Genomic DNA, 19,589 nt, shown 5'->3' on the forward strand with positions numbered 1-19,589 from the left:
ATCCTTTCCTATCAGAACCTTTGAACATGGCTATATTATGACTATTGCTGCATAAAAAATTACCACAAACTCATGGTTTTTTAAAAAAAGTACAGGCTTGTTATTTCATAGATTTTGTGGATCAGGAGTCCAGGAACAGTTTAACTGGGTCCTTTGTTTCAGTGTCTCTCACAGATTGTAATGAAGTTGTCGGCCAAGGCTGGGGTCTCGTTGAACGTTCGACTAGAAAAGTATGTACTTCCAAGCTTACCCAGGTTATTGGCAGAATTCATTTTCTCACTGATTTTTTCCTTGTTGGCTGCTAGCTGGAGCCACCCTCAGTTCCCTGTCATGTGGCACTCTCACCACAGTGCAGCTCTCAATATGAGCAGAGTACTTCATCAAAATCAGCAAGGAAGAACATCTACTAGTAAGAGATTTTCACCTTTGTTACATAATAACAGAAGTGACACCCCATAGTCTATATGTTAGAGACAAGTCACAGGTCCTGTGACACTCAAGGGAATTGCACAAGGGATGACTATCAAGATGTTGGTATAAGTGGGGACTGTCTTCGAGTCTGTCTGCCACAAGAGGCCCCTCACTGAGGGATAATTAGACTTTTTGCACCATACATTTCAGACCTGAATATATGTCTTATTTCAGCCAATGGATGTGAGCGATGTGCTCCTTTGAAGAAGAGCTTTAAGAATCATCATCTGTTTTGCCACCTTCTCTTTTTTTCCTCCTTCCAAGACTAGCAATATCCCAGATAATTCATCAGCCTGAATCCTGCAGCTGACGCACTCTAGGTATGTAAAAGGAGTAAGAGATAAACTGTTTGTTGAAAGTCACTAAGATTTGGGGGAGGTGTTTACCTGGAGCAAAACTTAGCTGAAGCTGACTGACACAGCTGATCCAAGAGATACATCCTGGGGTGAAGCATCCTGAGGATAGCATCAGTGGAGAGCTACTACTTCCTAAGACCAGGAGGGATGTGGGAAGTAGGGGAGGGACTGAAGGAGTGAACATATTGGCTTCACTCTCCACTCTCTGATCTTGGACTGTGGCTGCCCTTGGCAGAGAGAAGAGGACTGAAAGCCAGAGCCTAGAAAATGCTAACCTTTCTGGGACAGATGAAGGAAGGAAGAATAATTTATGGGGGAGCTGAGAGGAACTGGCCAGAGAGGAAAAAGGAAAACAAAACAGTGGTGAGATGGAATAGACTGATAAGGGAATGAACAAGCAACCACACTAAAAGATTCTTCTCAGGGTGGCACTAATTTAAGGTTAGTGTCTATCACATTTGGAAAACAGAATCTCATATGTGACACAGAAAGAGAGACATGTGAAACTGCCATGAAATGGAGTATGGGAATATGATGTATCAAAATGACTAGTCAACAGAAAGTAAAGTTGTAGAAAGGAGTTCTAGACCACCTTTTAAAGAAGTTTGGCTCTAAGGAGGAGATAAATAATATGAAAATAGTTAAGGGAGAGGGGGGTTCAAAAAGGTGGCTTGTTTTAACAAATAAGAGAGATGAAATTTTTTAAATAAGATCAATGAAAATGTCCTACTGGGGGCTGATGATGCAGGAGAGAAGTGGATCTGTATATAAAACTAAGTCCACAACAGTATGGGAAGAGATATAATGATTACCTTTGGATAATTTTGAGACAGGAGAGCAAAATAAAATGATTGGTTTAAAGACAATTTTGCATGTTAGAAGCTGCAAAGTTGATGAATTCCATTCCTGAACACTTTTATTTTCTTCTTGAAGAAACAAATTAGGCCATCTGCTGGATAAGGTAGAAATGATGTCTTAGAACTCAAATTGAAAAGGAAGTATCATGAGAGTAGGTTATTGTGACAGGTGGAAAGTTAGGAAGATGTGCTCAAGAAATGTGATGCCAGAATTTAAGATGACAGATACGGAGCAGTAGGGTAAAAGATAATATTTGGAGGGCGGCCACAGAGTGGGTAGCTGAAGGTGAATTGAAGCAAAGATCATTGAGAGGAAAGATAAGGATTCAGATACACTTTCAACAACACTGATACTAGTAATGCTAGTATTATTAATAATATCAAATACTATTGAATGCTGGATCTGATGCCAGGCACTATGCAAAGTGATTAACATTTATTATTTAATTAAGTCTTCATAATGCCCATAAAATTAATATTATCCCCATTTTACAAATGAAGACACTGAAATTCAGAGACATAACATAATTTACCCAAAGTCATAAAGATAGAAAATAGATGAGCTGGGATTTGATGATAAGTCTGTCTGTCTGATTATAAAGCTTAGGTTTTAAGCGTTAAACTATTCTTCTTTCTAACATTTGCGTTTGGTTTACTTTGGGTGATATGGGCCTACCAGGTTGGTTGACAAAGTCACCATGTAATGTGGGGACATAATTGGGAGATTTGCAGGTGGCTGACAAAGTAGAATATAGGATACAGAGCTGGGTTTCATAAGCTGGTGCAGGAAGAAAGTTTTTGTGTGAAGCTGGAAAACAAATATTCTGGAAAGAGTTGAAGGAAGAAAGAATGCAGACACTTCCTCCACACTTTTCAGTATGTGGAAAATGGCATAATCTTAGTATCCATTTTATTTTATTTTTTAATTAATTTTTATTGGAGCATAGTTGCTTTACAATGTTGTGTTAGTTTCTACTGTACAGCAAAATGAATCAGCTATACATATACATATATCCCTTCTTTTTTGGATTTCCTTCCCATTTAGGTCACTACAGTGCATTATAGTATCCATTTTAAATGGGAAGCCACAGAAAAGATGTCTCCTCTTGGAAAACCTAGGTTTCAGGTAAAGTAAGAAGATGAAGTTTTCTGATCTCAGAATTTCTGCCCTAAACCAGGCAGAAACCCAATGTATCAACAAGAGACTTAAATATATAGGGTTTTTTGCTTCTATGTTCCAAGTTGAATGTTAGTGAAAAGTTGTTTTCCTTTCTCTGCAATATCCAGTTCTAGATAATAGCTGTGGGGTGTTCAGAACCTGAATCCTTTTGGTCTTGATGGAATCTGAGCTAAATCTCTTTATCTCCCACAATAGAAGACTATCCTCTGTCAGGCTAACCTTTGTTACCATGCAAACAAAAGATGGGTTTTGGATGGATTCTTAGATGATTGTTCTTTGTAAAACCATGACATTGTGATTTTTGAGGAGTAGATTGTGATCGTGGGCTGCATATGGTGATGCTGTGATCATCTGGGGAGGGGGACAGTAGTAAGGGAGTAGTCAGTGGTATCCCAGGAGCACAAAGCAAAGTAAAACATTCTGTAGGTTGGGATGTAAAGGACAATGGCAGTGATGTCACAGCTGAGTCACTGGTAAGTAACATGTCATAACTATTGTAATGGATTCATTTTTTGTTGGTAAATATCTTAAAGCATCTAAATATGATCTTGTAAATATATATTACACATACCCAGATCCTCAGTATATCTGCCCTTTAGAGGGGCTCCCTCACAATATCATGACAAATACCAACCTAGGAACCTTTATGACATTTTATACCATCCTTAAGCAATACACATTTCATCACAATTTTCCATCTCCATCTTTCCTCTTCCCTCCCACTTGGTATATGTGCACATAACTTTCTCTCCCAGTATACTGTAAGCACCTTTGGTTCACTTATGAATTATCCCTATACCAACAATTGCCTACAAATATCTACTAATCAAAATCTTTACAAATATCTACTATTCATCTTTAATGTGTACCCTCCTCCCTCATAGTATCTAGTACACAGGAGGCACTTATTAAGATTTTATTGACTGAATAACTGAAAAAAAGCTTCACCTAGTTGCTATACTCCATACTATCTTCGAGACTCAATCTCACACAAACATTTGTAAAATGCAAAATGTTGTCATGAGTGCGTTACTGAATACATTGATATTATGAAATGACTCTGCCTTCCAGTGGTATCTTGTTTACTGGAGTTGAGGAAAAGAGAGAGAGAAGGAAACTCAAAATAGCATATTATAATAGGACTTCAAATTAAGGGCTACTGAGATGCAGAATGTCAGCTCATACCTAATTGCAAAGTTTGGAGAAGGTACCATGAAGTAAGAGGTGTTTAAACTGGCAGTAAAGAATACAGAATATTTCATTAGGTGGATATGTTCACCAGATATTCAGACAAAAAAATACGATATGAAAATAGAGGGGAGGAAACTGTAGGTTATTTGGTGGGAACAGCGAGTTAAGTCCTTTGAAAATAAGGAATGCAATCAGGATGGTAAATAAGTTAATGGAGATTGCAGATTGAATACAGAGTGGGAACTATGGACTTAAGAAGATAATTAGAAGCTAATGAAGTTTTTAAATAGGGTTGTGAAATGGTCTGGTCTCTGTTTTTGAAGGATCATTCTGACGATATGCATAAAATCAACCAGGTAGTGGTGAGATGGTAGAAAGAAAGGCTAACACAAGGTGAGAATTTTGTAATAGGTTGGCATGACATAATGAGGGACTGAAATAAGGCATTTGAAGTGTATTAAAAAGAAGAATAGGATTAGACTTGGCAATCATATGGAAAGATGTGGGGAGAGACAAGGAATTGGGGGTGACTAATGTTTCAGAACTGTTTGCTTGAAAAACGATGGTCTTAATTATTTTTTCTACTCTTAGCTAAGTTTGAATTTCTATGGCTTTCTTTTTTTAGTGTTAAGTTTTAAAAATAATATACAAAATATTGATAGTATAAAGAGAAAATAAAACCTGTCTTATAACCCCAACACACAATGAACATCCAAAAAAAAAGGCAAAACATAATAGCCCCACTTCTACTTCTTCACTCCCAGGCTACTGAAAGTTGGTTGATGGAATAAGGTGAAATACTCACAGATCTAGGAAGAAACGAGGCCGTTCATATTGAGAAGACGGGAGACCAGCCTGGCTAAAATAAGCAATGACCATGGGCAGGAAACATTGACAGAAGGAAACAAAAACAAAAACAAAAGCAAAAAGAAGAGTGATCACATCCTGGAAGAGGAAGCAAATTGAAATAAGAGAATGAGAGGCTGGAGGCAGAGAGTTACATCTCATAGTGGAGAATACAGTGTTGGGATCCAGGACACCTGGTCAGAGTCAGTTCCAAATCAAGGAAAGATCCAGGACACCTGGTCAGAGTCAGTTCCAAATCAAGGAAATGAGGGGAGAGAAAGTTAATGTTTCTCTGAAAATGTTAAGTTTTGACTCTTTGAAGAGTGAATTCTCAGTGCCTGAGATTGTAGGACTTTGATAGGACTAAGAGGGCAGGAGGCTTAGGAGCACAGGCAGCAATACCCAGTAAGTAATATCCAACTAAAGATCCCTGGGGCAAGGCCCAGTCACAGTGGATGTATTTGTTTACTAGGGCTGCCATAACAAAGTACCAGAGATTAGGTGGATTAAACAACAGGAATTTATTTTCTAGCAATTTTAGAGGCTAGAAGTATGAGATCAAGGTGTCAGCAGGATTGATATCTGCTAAGGCCTCTCTCCTTGGCTTGCAAGTGGCCATCTTTTCCCTTTGTCTTCACACGGTCTTTCCTCTGTATGTCTCTGCTCCTAATTTCCTCTCACTATAAGGACATATTGAATTAGAGCCCACCTAGTGACCTCATTTAACCTTAGCAACCTTTTTAAAGACCCTACCTCCAAAGTCACATTAGTTAGGACTTCAACATATGAATTTGGGGGGGGGTACACAATTCAGCCCATATCACAGGAGCAAACCAACTGGGCCTTCAAGAGACATGCAGTAAGGCACCAAGGGGAGATAAAAAGAGTGTGTGAAAAGGTATGTTTTTAGAAGTATCATCTCATTGTACCTTCTCCTCTCCCCAGCCCACCCAGAATATGGGTTGGGCAAAAGTATTTGTAGGAGAAGAATGTTACCTTGTCAGAAAACCTCAACTGCTTTTCCTAGTCCAAAAAAGATTTGAATAACAGGATCTTCTGTGAAAAGAGTGGATATTAGGTTGAGAAAGGGAAACCAGATTAATCCAGAATAAAGAGAAGGCTGAAGGCTCTTCAGCAATGCCTTTCTAGAAGTTCCAACATTGGGCCTAAGATTTAGTTACTGAAAGAGGAAAAACAAGAATATTTCTCATTCAAGGGATAGTATATCCCAATTCTGAGGCTCCTGATAGGTTGAATATACAGGGTTATAAATTTTTTAAAATCTGTATTATCCAGAATTTTAAACGAACAATTATAACTGCTCATAGTATATAAATGTACCACTTTGGACATTTACATTCATTTTCTTATTTGATATTTACAACAGGGTATGGAGTTGGCATTATGGTCCCCATTGTATAGTGCAAGAAATAAGATCCAGAAAGCTCATAACTGCAGAGGCTACCATGAACCCATGTTTTCTGTTCCCAAGTGCAAATGCTATTCCCTCTTAGTCTAATCGTCTATCATTTTCTAAACATTCTTGACAAGGAAAGGATAACGAAGCACTGCTGTGAGAAGGCTAGTTTTGAAAGGTTCTTCATTTTTGGAGAAATATGATTTAAGGGACAGATTTGGAGGTGTTAGTACCAAGCAGCCTATGACAGGCCTTGTGGTGCTCAGACTGCACAGCTCACTCTGGCTGCCTCTTCACCTTCATCTTGAGCCCACATGTAACAGCCAGGACCTGGTTTTTCTTAGCCTTTGTATCCACCTCCTACACAAATGCTACTGTACATTTCTCTCCCAGCCGTAGATCTTGGGCACAGGGTTGGGAATCTGTCTGGGGTCCTAAGGAAACACACAGGGCTACAGTACAAATTTTTTCACTGTGGGATTTAGACTTAGATCACTCTAGCTCTGCCAAACCATCCATCTTCTGCTCTGACTAGCCAGATACTTCACCTTCCTCCAAAACCTTATCTTGCCATCTTTTACTTTTGTTGATATATCTTCCATTATTCACTTAGTTATTGTATTTCCCTCTATTCACCTGCCCCATTAATGTTAATTTCTCCCGTTGTAAAAAAGAGAACCATTTGCTTCCCAAGTTTCCCTTCCATGTGGATTTCCTTCTCTGCAGCTCTTGAACCACTTCTCCCCAAAGCGCTGTATTTCTTATTTCTCATCTCTTTCACAAATACAGACTCATCCTAACTTCTGTATCTCTTCCCCATTGCTAGTCAACACTTTCAAATCTTCTCCCACTTTAGTCTCCTCACCTGAAGTTCCTCTCTTCCTTCAACATCATGTCCAGGGCACACCCAGAGGGGCTAAGCTAAGGGGTCTGCTTCAAAGACATACATTTTAAATAGAAGATACAGAAATACTGAAAGTAATGGAAAGAAAAAAATATATCATTCATATACTAATCAAAAGAAGGCTGTTATATAGCTCTTCTTACACTGGACAAAATAGAGTTCATTGAAAGGGAGAGAGGTTACCAGGCATAAAAAGGGAAAACTCACTACAGTATAACATTCAGTAAATATAAGCAATGAAGAAATATAGGCATGTTTATTGTTATATGAAATGGTGAAATGTACACATTTCTAAAATAAGGGTATATATAAGCTAAAATATTCTCCATCATCAGACAAAAAAAAAAGTCCTTTTAACTTCAGGTTAAGAAATTATACTGTCTTGAGCTCCCTTGTGCCTTCAGTTCCAAGATTCCATGGTTCTGTAATTCTGAGTTTCCATGGTTTTGTGAACCTCTGATTCCAATCCAAAGCAGTTCTTTTGGAGAAAATAGGGCCATTTTCATTATTCTTACTGAGAATTCCTGAGGCAGGTATCTTGGTTACACTGGTGTAGGCCATGGGAAAGCAAAGAAGGTGACTTAAAAGTAGTAAAAAAGTACACCTAAAAGGTGTGGGAGTGACCAAATTTAGGAATAACAGAAAGAAGAACCAGCACATTAAACCACCAGATTGTTTAATGTGGGCACTGCCATATTCTAATTTAAAACTGAATGAAAACAGCCCTTGGGAAGGTTTTGGAGAAGATTCGGAGGTTCACCTCCTGCTTGACTTCTGTACCACCACTGCAGTGACTTTATCTTGAATGAGGATGTCATTAATGAAGAATGTCATTACATATGGATGAGATGATCTGAATTATTTTGTATGTTAACCCCTTATCAGACATATCATTTGGAGATATCTTCTCCCATTCAGTAGGTTGTATTTTTCCTTTGTTGATGGTTTCCTTATCTCTGCAAAGGCTTTTAAGTTTAATTAGGTCCCATTTGTTTATTTTTACTTTTGTTTTCCTTGCCTGAGAAGATAAATCCAAAAAAATATTGCTAAGACTTATGTCAAAGAGTGTACTGCAGCCCAGTGTTCCTAGTAGCATTATTTACAGTAGCCAAGATATGGAAGTAACCTAGCTGTCCATCAAAAGATGAATGGTTAAAGAAGATGTGGTATATATAATACAATGGAATATTACTCAGCAGTAAAAAAGAATGAAATTATGCCATTTCCAACAGCATGGATGGATGTGGAGGGTATTATGCTTAGTGAAATAAGTCAGAGAAAGACAAATATTGTATGTTTTCACTTATATGTGGAATCTAAAAATTAAAACCAATGAATGATAGGGCCTTTGAGACAATATGGTATAGTACAATGGTCCTTAACATGGGCCTGACTTAATAATCACCTTTTAAAAATAAAATTACCAGTGCCACATTCCAAAGGAATTCTCAAAATTTTGTTGAAAATTTATATTTAAAATATAATATTATGTGGGAATTCTGGAAATCAGATTCCACCCTCTCCCCAGGTTTTGTTGTTGTTGCTGCTGCCATTGTTGTTGTTGTTGTTGTTAGTATAGTGACTTAAAAAATTGAAGTATACTTGATTTACAATATTATATTATCTTCGAGTGTACAGCATAGTGATTCATTATTTTGGCAGATTGTACTCCATCATAAATTATTACAAAATAATGGCTGTAACTCCCTTTGCTATGGAATATATCCTTGTTGCTTATCTATTTTATACGTAGTAGTTTGTATCTATTAATCCCAAACCCCTAATTTGTCCTTCCCCCACTCCCTCTCCCCTTTGGTAACCACAAGTTTGTTTTCTTTATCTGCAAGTCTATTTCTGTTTCCATATACATTCATTTGTATAATTTTTAGATTCCACATAATAAGTGAACAATAAGTCTTTCTCTGACTTATTTCACTAATCATAATATTCTCTAGGTCCATCCACATTGCTGCAAATGGCATAATTTTTTCTTTTTTTATGGGTGAATAATATTCCATTTTGTGTGTGTGTGTGTGTGTGTGTGTGTGTCTGTGTGTGTGTGTGCGTGCGCATTTGCGAGCACGCACCACATCTTATTTATCCATTCATCTATTGATGGGTACTTACGTTGCTTCCATGTCTTGGCTGTTGTAAATAGTGCTGCTATGAACACTGAGGGTGCAGTACATGTGTTGACATAAGTCTTACCAATATTTTTTTGGATTTATCTCCTCAGGCAAGGAAAACAAAAGTAAAAATAAACAAATAGGACCTAATTAAACTTAAAAGCCTTTGCACAGTGAAGGGAAACCATTAACAAAATGAAAAGACAATACTGGAGTGCATGCATCTTCAAATTAGTATTTGTTTTCTCCAGACATATGCCCAGGAATAGAATTGCTGGATCACTTGGTAGTTCTAATTTTAGTTTTTTAAGGAATCTCCATTCTGTTTTCCACAGTGGCTGCACCAATTTACATTCCCACTAACAGTGTACAAGGGCTCCCTTTTCTCTACATCCTCTCCAACATTAGTTATTTGTAGACTTTTTCATTACAGCCATTCTGACAGGTATGAGGTGATATCTCATTGTGGTTTTGATTTGCATTTCCCTGGTGATTAGTGATGTTGACTTTCTGAACTAATTTTAGATGAATGAAATGAAAAACACAATATACCAAAACTTATTGAGTTCAGGTAAAGCAGTGCTTAGATGGAAATTTATAGCTATAAAAACCTACATCAAAAAAAAGATAGGCTAATGACCCAAGCAAGATGTCTGCCTCCAACAAGAGTTCAAGTAGGTGAACACTCCCTGATATTTCTGCCACCAGCTTTTATGACCCCAGAGAGAGCAACAGCCATCCTCTGCCTCCCCAGGACAAACCCCAAGACCAGCAGTGGACAAATCTGGAAGACACCAACTTAACCAAGTGATTAAAAGTTTACATCAACAATAATGGGACAAATCAACATCACGTGCCTCCTGATATGAGAAGAAAAAAGCACCACTTCTCAGAGGGCAGGCAGCAGAAGCAAGAAGAACTACAATCTTGCAGCCTGTGGAACAAAAACCACATTCACAGAAAGATAGACAAGATGAAAAGGCAGAGGGCTATGTATCAGATGAAGGAACAAGAAAAAACCCCAGAAAAACAACTAAATGAAGTGGAGATAGGCAACCTTCCAGAAAAAGAATTCAGAATAATGATAGTGAAGATGATCCAGGACCTCGGAAAAACAATGGAGGCAAAGATCGAGAAGATGCAAAGGTTTAACAAAGACCTAGAAGAATTAAAGAACAAACAAACAGAGATGACCAATACAATAACTGAAAAAAAAAAAACTAAACTAGAAGGAATCAATAGCAGAATAACTGAGGCAGAAGAACACATAAGTGACCGGGAAGTCAAAATGGTGGAATTCACTGCTGCGGAACAGAATAAAGAAAAAAGAATGAAAAGAAATGAAGACAGCCTAAGAGACTTCTGGGACAACATTAAACACAACAACATTCGCATTATAGGGGTTCCAAAAGGAGAAGAGAGAGAGAAAGGACCCGAGAAAATATTTGAAGAGATTATAGTCGAAAACTCCCCTAACATGGGAAATGAAATAGCCACCCAAGTCCACGAAGCGCAGAGAGTCCCATACAGGATAAACCCAAGGAGAAACACGCCGAGACACATAGTAATCAAATTGGCAAAAATTAAAGACAAAGAAAAATTATTGAAAGCAGCAAGGGAAAAACGACAAATAACATACAAGGGAACTCCCATAAGGTTAACAGCTGATTTCTCAGCAGAAACTCTACAAGCCAGAAGGGAGTGGCATGATATACTTAAAGTGATGAAAGGGAAGAACCTACAACCAAGATTACTCTACCCCACAAGGATCTCATTCAGATTCAATGGAGAAATCAAAATCTTTACAGACAAGCAAAAGCTAAGAGAATTCAGCACCACCAAACCAGCTCTACAACAAATGCTAAAGGAAATTCTCTAAGTGGGAAACACAAGAGAAGAAAAGGACCTACAAAAACAAACCCAGAACAATTAAGAAAATGGTCATAGGAACATACATATCGATAATTACCTTAAACATGAATGGATTAAATGCTCCAACCAAAAGACGCCAGCTTGCTGAATGGATACAAAATCAAGACCGATATATATGCTGTCTACAAGAGACCCAATTCAGACCTAGGGATACATAACAGACTGAAAGTGAGGGGATGGAAAAAGATATTCCATGCAAATGGAAATCAAAAGAAAGCTGGAATAGCTATACTCATATCAGATAAAATAGACTTTAAAATAAAGAATGCTACAAGAGACAAGGAAGGACACTACATAATGATCAAGGGACCAATCCAAGAAGAATATATAACAATTATAAATATATATGCACCCAACGTAGGAGCACCACAATACATAAGGCAACTGCTAACAGCTATAAAAGAGGAAATCGACAGTAACACAATAATAGTGGGGGACTTTAACACCTCACTTACACCAAAGAACAGATCATCCAAATTAAAATTAATAAGGAAACACAAGCTTTAAATGACACAATAGACCAGATAGATTTAATTGCTATTTATAGGACATTCCATCCAAAAACTGAAGATTACACTTTCTTCTCAAGTGCACATGGAACATTCTCCAGGATAGATCACATCTTGGGTCACAAATCAAGCCTCAGTAAATTTAAGAAAACTGAAATCATATCAAGCATCTCTTCTGACCACAACACTATGAGATTAGAAATGAATTACAGGGAAAAAAACGTAAAAAACACAAACACATGGAGGCTAAACAATATGTTACTAAATAACCAAGAGATCAGTGAAGAAATCAAAGAGGAAATCAAAAAATACCTAGAGACAAATGACAATGAAAACACGACGATCCAAAACCTATGGGATGCAGTAAAAGCAGTTCTAAGAGGGAAGTTTATAGCTATATAAGCCTACCTCAAGAAACAAGAAAAATCTCAAATAAACAATCTAACCTTACACCTAAATGAACTCGAGAAAGAAGAACAAACAAAACCCAAAGTTAGCAGAAGGAAAGATATCATAAAGATCAGAGCAGAAATAAATGAAATAGAACCAAAGAAAACAATAGCAAAGATCAATAAAACTAAAAGCTGGTTCTTTAAGAAGATAAACAAAACTGATAAACCCTTAGCCAGACTCATCAAGAAAAAGAGGGAGAGGACTCAAATCAATAAACTTAGAAATGAAAAAGGAGAAGTTACAACAGACACCGCAGAAATACAAAGCATCCTAAGAGACTACTACAAGCAACTCTATGCCAATAAAATGGACAACCTGGAAGAAATGGACAAATGCTGAGAAAGGTATAACCTTCCAAGACTGAACAAGGAAGAAATAGAAAATATGAACAGACAAATCACAAGTAATGAAATTGAAACTGTGATTAAAAATCTTCCAACAACAAAAGTCCAGGACCAGATGGCTTCACAGGTGTATTCTATCAAACATTTAGAGAAGAGCTAACACCCATCCTTCTCAAACTCTTCCAAAAAATTGAGGAGGAAGGAACACTCCCAAACTCATTCTATGAGGCCACCATCACCCTGATACCAAAACCAGAAAAAGATACTACACAAAAAGAAAATTACAGACCAATATCATTGATGAATATAGATGCAAAAATCCTCAACAAAACACTAGCAAACAGAATCCAACAACACATTAAAAGGATCATACACCACAATCAAGTGGGATTTATCCGAGGGATGCAAGGATTCTTCAATATACGCAAATCAATCAATGTGATACACCATATTAACAACTTGAAGAATAAAAACCATATGATCATCTCAATAGATGCAGAAAATGCTTTTGACAAAATTCAACACCCATTTATGATAAAAAACTCTCCAGAAAGTGGGCATAGAGGGAACCTACCTCAACATAATAAAGGCCATATACGACAAACCCACAGCAAACATCATTCTCAGTGGTGAAAAACTGAAAGCATTTTCTCTACGATCAGGAACAAGACCAGGATGTCCACTATAGCCACTATTATTCAACATAGTTTTGGAAGTCCTAGCCACGGCAATCAGAGAAAGAAAAGAAATAAAAGGAATACAAATTGGAAAAGAAGAAGTAAAACTGTCACTGTTTGCAGATGACATGATACTATACATAGAGAATCCTAAAGATGACACCAGAAAACTACTAGAGCTAATCAATGAATTTGGTAAAGTTGCGGGACACAAAATTAATGCACAGAGATCTCTTGCATTCCTATACACTAATGATGAAAAATCTGAAAGAGAAATTAAGGAAACACTCCCATTTACCACTGCAACAAAAAGGATAAAATACCTAGGAACAAACCTACCTAGGGAGACAAAAGACCTGTATGCAGAAAACTATAAGACACTGATGAAAGAAATTAAAAATGATACCAACAGATGGAGAGATATACCATGTTCTTGGATTGGAAGAATCAACATTGTGAAAATGACTATACTACCCAAAGCAATGTACAGATTCAATGCAATTCCTATCAAATTACCAATGACATTTTTTACAGAACTAGAAGAAAAAAATCTTAAAATTTGTATGGAGAAACATAAGACCAAGAATAGCCAAAGCAGTCTTGAGGGAAAAAAACGGAGCTGGAGGAATCAGACTCCCTGACTTCAGACTATACTACAAAGCTACAGTAATCAAGACAATATGTTACTGGCACAAAAACAGAAACATAGATCAATGGAACAAGATAGAAAGCCCAGAGATAAACCCACGCACCTATGGTCAACTAATCTATGACAAAGGAGGCAAGGATATACAATGGAGAAAAGACAGTCTCTTCAATAAGTGGTGCTGGGAAAACTGGACAGCTACATGTAAAAGAATGAAATTAGAACACTCCCTAACACCATACACAAAAATAAACTCAAAATGGATTAGAGACCTAAATGTAAGACCAGATACTATAAAACTCTTAGAGGAAAACATAGGAAGAACACTCTTTGACATAAATCACAGCAAGATCTTTTTTGATCCACCTCCTAGAGTAATGGAAATAAAAACAAAAATAGACAAATGGGACCTAATGAACCTTCAAAGCTTTTGCACAGCAAAGGAAACCATAAACAAGACAAAAAGACAACCCTCAGAATGGGAGAAAATATTTGCAAACAAATAAACAGACAAAGGATTAATCTCAAAAATATATAAACAGCTCATGCAGCTCAATATTAAAAAAACAAACAACCCGATCCAAAAATGGGCAGAAGACCCAAATAGGCATTTCTCCAAAGAAGACATACAGATGGCCAAGAAGCACATGAAAAGCTGCTCAACATCACTAATTATTAGAGAAATGCAAATCAAAACTACAATGAGGTATCACCTCATACCAGTTAGAATGGGCATCATCAGAAAATCTACAAACAACAAATGATGGAGAAGGTGTGGAGAAAAGGGAACTCTCTTGCACTGTTGGTGGGAATGTAAATTGACACAACCACTATGGAGAACAGTATGGAGGTTCCTTAAAAAACTAAAAATAGAATTACCATATGATCCAGCAATCCCACTACTGGGCATATGCCCAGAGAAAACCATAATTCAAAAATACACATGCACCCCATTGTTCATTGCATCACTATTTCAATAGCCAGGTCATGGAAGCAACCTAAATGCCTATCAACAGACGAATGGATAAAGAAGTTGTGGTACATATATACAATGGAATATTACTCAGCCATAAAAAGGAACAAAATTGGGTCATTTGTAGAGATGTGGATGGACCTAGAGACTGTCATACAGAGTGAAGTAAGTCAGAAAGAGAAAAACAAATATCGTATATTAATGCATATATGTGGAACCTAGAAAAATGGTACAGATGAACCGGTTTGCAGGGCAGAAGTTGAGACACAGAAGTAGAGAACAAACGTATGGACACCAAGGGGGGAAAGCGGCAGGGGGTGGTGGTGGTGGTGTGATGAATTGGGAGATTGGGATTGACATGTGTACACTGATGTGTATGAAATGGATGACTAATAAGAACCTGCTGTATAAAAAAATTTTTTTAATATTTTTAAAAAGATAGATGTTAAATCAATAATGTAACCTTCTACCTTAAAAAGCAGAGGAAAAAAGAACAGATTAAATGCAAAACAAGAAAATCATAGGATATAATAAAGATTACAGAAGAAATAGAGAACAGAAAAACATTAAACAAAGTCAATGAAAAGTTCATTCTTAAAAAGATCAATAAAACTGAGAAACTTCTAATTAGGCTGATTTTAAAAAGGAGTCAAATTCCTAAAATTAGGAATGAAGGTGGGACTATTACCACTGACTGAACAGAAATAAAAATGGCTTTAAGAGAATACTATGAATAACCTATGCCAACAAATTAGATAACCTAGATGAAACAGAAAATATTCTCAGAAACACTCAAACTACTGAAACTGACTGAAGAATAAATAGAAAATTTGAATAGAATTATAACAAGTAAAAGATTGAATTGGTAATTTAAAAAAATCCACATAGAATACTCTATGCCCAGATGCTTCACTGGTGAATTCTACCAAATGGTGAAAGCATGAACACCAATCCTTCTCAAATTCTTCTAAAAATAAAATAGGAGGGCACATTTCCTAATCCACTGTAAATATAAGGCCAGTAGTACCCTGATACCAAAACCAGATAAAGACACCACAATGAAAGGAAATAGATCAATATTTCTTATGAATATTGCAAAAACCTCAACAAAATACTAACAAACTGAATCCTGCAACATATAAAATAGGCTTATACACTATGATCAAGTGGGATTTAACCCAGGAATGCAAGGTTATCTCAACATATGAAAATCAATGTAATACATGATATTTATAGAATAAATGATAAAAATCAAATGATCATATCAATTGATGTAGAAAAAGCATTTTAAAAATTCGTCTCCTTTTCATGATAAAAATGCTCAACACACTAGAAATAGAAGAGATCTTCCTCAACCTGCTAAAGGGCATCTAGGAAAATGCCACAGCAAGCACAATACTTAATGGTGAAAGAGTGAAAGTTTTTCCCCTAAGATCTGGAACAAGATATGGCTGTCTGCTCTCACCACTTCTAGTCAACCCTATAGTTACGGTTCTTGTCAGGGCAAAATACTAGCAAATGAAGCTACAGTACCTTTCCAACCATAAATATTTCACTATATATTTCTAAAAAATATAGAGGGGTTTTAAAAAATTCAACCACAATACCACTATCCAGAAAGTTAACAATCATTACTTAATATAATCATTTTAGTACCTATTTAGATTTCTTCCTTTGCCTCTTGATTTTTTTCAGTAGGTTCATGCTAATCAGAGTATAAATTAAGGTTATGTCTCTCTATGTTATGGCTTACAATGTGATTTGTCTTTGTAAATGTTCCATGCACACATAAGAAAAATGTTTGGTGGAGTGTCCTATAACTGTCAACTAGGTCAAAATAGTTGAGTGTTTTCAGTTCTACAATATTCTCAAAGAACTTCTTTTTACGTGTTCTACCAATTACTGAGAGATTGCTATTAAAATCTTTATTTTTATTTGTGGATTTGTCTATTTCTCCTTGCAGGTCTATCAGTTTTGCATCATGCATTTGGAAGCTCTGTTATTTGGTGCATAAAAATTTAGTATTGTTTCATTTTCTTAATAAATTGGCCCCTTTATCATTATGAAATGACCCTTTTTATCCTTGGTTATATTCTATGCTCTGAAATCTGATTTGCCTGATATAGTTACTCCTTCTTTGGATTAGTGTTCACATGGTATATTTTTTCATTCTGTTATTTTTAATCAATCTGGTCTTTATGAATTTCTTATAGACAACATATAGTTGGGCATTGCTTTTTTATCCAATTTGAAAATCTCTGGCTTTTAATTGAGTCATTTGGATCATTTATATTTAATACTATTAATGATATGTTTGTGTTTAAATCTATCAACTTGCTATTCATTCTTTTTGGTCAGTCTATTTTTTTTCTCTTATTCAGTCTTTCTGGGAATAATCAAGTATTTCTTTTATGATTCTGTTTTGCTCTTGATGTATTCTTAACCAGACATTTATAGCATACATCTTTAACTTATTTTAAACTATATTCAGGAACTATTGTACCACTTTAGGTACAGTTTAAGAAGCACACAAGAATATACTTCCGTTTGTCTTCTCCTTGCCTTTGTATCACTCTTATGCAGATACATTAAGTTACACATATTACTTACACATATGCTAGAAAACCCTCACTACATTGTTATTATTTTTGCCTTAAAAGGTCAATTATCTTCTGAAGAGATTTTTAAATAAAGAGGAAAAGTCTTATATTTATCTATATACTTTTCTTTTCTCCTATAGATCCAGATTGCATCTCCTCTATTTTCCTTGCAACTGCAGGGCTTTCTTTAAGCTCTCTTGTAGTGCATGTCTGTTGGTGATAAATTTTCTTTCAGCTTTTGTAGGTCTGAAGACATCTTCATTTCACCTTTGTTTTTAAAATGTGTTTCTGATGTAACAAGAATTCTAGATGGACAGTTATTCTTTTTTCTTTTTTTTCAGTACTGTAAAGAAGTTACTCCGCTGTCTTCTGACTTGCATTACTTCCACTGATGAATTTCCTGTCATTCTTATCCTTGCTCATCAGTACATAATACATCTTTATTCTCTTTCACAGTCATTCTGCCTGTATATCCAATGTTCTTTTCTCTCTGTTGAATATATCTAAGTTAGGCCTTGTTGCCAGTCATGCAAGATTAATAAAACCACCCAACGCTAAGAAGACATTCAAAGAAAGCATCACTATTATCTCCAAACTCATCCAGTTGTATATATTACATATGTACAGCTTTTTTTCAGTCATGAAGTGGTCTTAGGAAAAAAAACACTATTTTTCATTTCACTTCTCTTTTGCAAAGAAGTAATATCTCACTGATACTTACCCTAGATCAGTATCAAGGGAAGAGTTCAACAAAGACAGGATGTAGGGAAGAGAAATAAAATGTATTGATGGCAACTTTTATGCCACCTATAAGGTAAATAATAGACGACCTTACTTAATGAAACTGTCATTTTGGTGAGCAGTCATACTATCAACACTATTTTACAAACAAAGAAAGCAGGACGCTGAGAGATGGAAGTGATCTATTCAGGGTGCACATTCAGTGACTTGCAGAGCTAGGATTTGAACCCAGTTGTGCTGATGGAAACCCTTAAGCCTATAGCACTAAGTGGATGCTGTTCACTCTTCCCCAAAAGTTACTGTGAGCTGTAAGGACAGGTAATGTGTCCACTAGTCACTCCTACCAGATCCCCTAATTCACAGAGAGCCTCTGTCCTACTCACCCTCTGCCTCATTCATCTCCCTAATTCTCTTATCTTCCTATAGCATCTGCCTGGACTGTAAGAAAACCTCGTATCACCTGCATGAGTGCTGTCAAGAACCCAGACTCCCCCAAGGAGTCTGAAGGATCAAGTTTCACCTAAATATTCAATACAGAGACAAGGACTAACTAGGACTTTATACACGTTTAGCAACAATCACATGTAGAGTGCCAAGCTGGACCAGCTGAAGACCGGACAGTGTTACTCATTTAACCTCTCCTGGCCTCAGTTTCCTTCTGTCTTCTGAGAAATGCAGAAGAAAATAATGTACCCTAATCTGTCATGGGCTCAAATCTGTCTCTGCTCTTTAACATCTGTTACCCTAGGCAAGTCCCTCCTCTCAGAGTCTCACGCCTTCGAACAGTGTTCTGAGCCACAGGTGAAAGGATATCAATTAAGAGTATGTTTGAAATCCTGTGCAAAGTGCTAAATGGAGGTAAGTCTGACTGCATTGATTTGGACTGTTGATCCAGACTGCCATGATATTTTACACAACACAGTTTGGTGGTAAAGAATGTGACTGGAGCTGGAGTTCCCAGCTTGGATGCTGGCTCTGCTATTTGCTATCAGTGTAACCTTAGCAAATAACATAAATTCTATGTTCCCTAGTTTCCTTATATTTAACATGGGGACACTAATAGTATTTAAACAATAGGATTATAATGAGGATTAAATGAGTAAATACACATGAGAGGCATAAAAGTGTGCCTGGCAAAAGTAATCAGTTCATATATATATATAAAATATGCTGAAAAGTTGTTGGTAGAAAATGGAAAAACCAGGAGAGATATAGGGGTCATGATGGGATCTGCTAGGTTAGATAGTAGGGGATGGGGATTGGGTTCATCTTCCTCATTTTCGCCTCCTCCATATTCCAGAACCCATTGTGACTGTTCCATAGCTCTGTGATGCAGGTCTGGAACTCCAGACTGGAGTGGGTAGTC

At 36.7% G+C, this 19,589-nt stretch overlaps 1 long non-coding RNA gene across 1 annotated transcript in view; it reads right to left on the minus strand.

Moving 5' to 3' along the window:
- The window catches only part of LOC132362648 (uncharacterized), a 34,726-nt gene that overhangs the window by 956 nt on the left and 14,181 nt on the right, over positions 1–19,589 (minus strand). The window lies entirely within an intron of this gene.

The sequence above is a fragment of the Balaenoptera ricei genome, chromosome 3, assembly GCF_028023285.1.
Source record: "Balaenoptera ricei isolate mBalRic1 chromosome 3, mBalRic1.hap2, whole genome shotgun sequence".
NCBI classification, from domain to species: domain Eukaryota; kingdom Metazoa; phylum Chordata; class Mammalia; order Artiodactyla; family Balaenopteridae; genus Balaenoptera; species Balaenoptera ricei.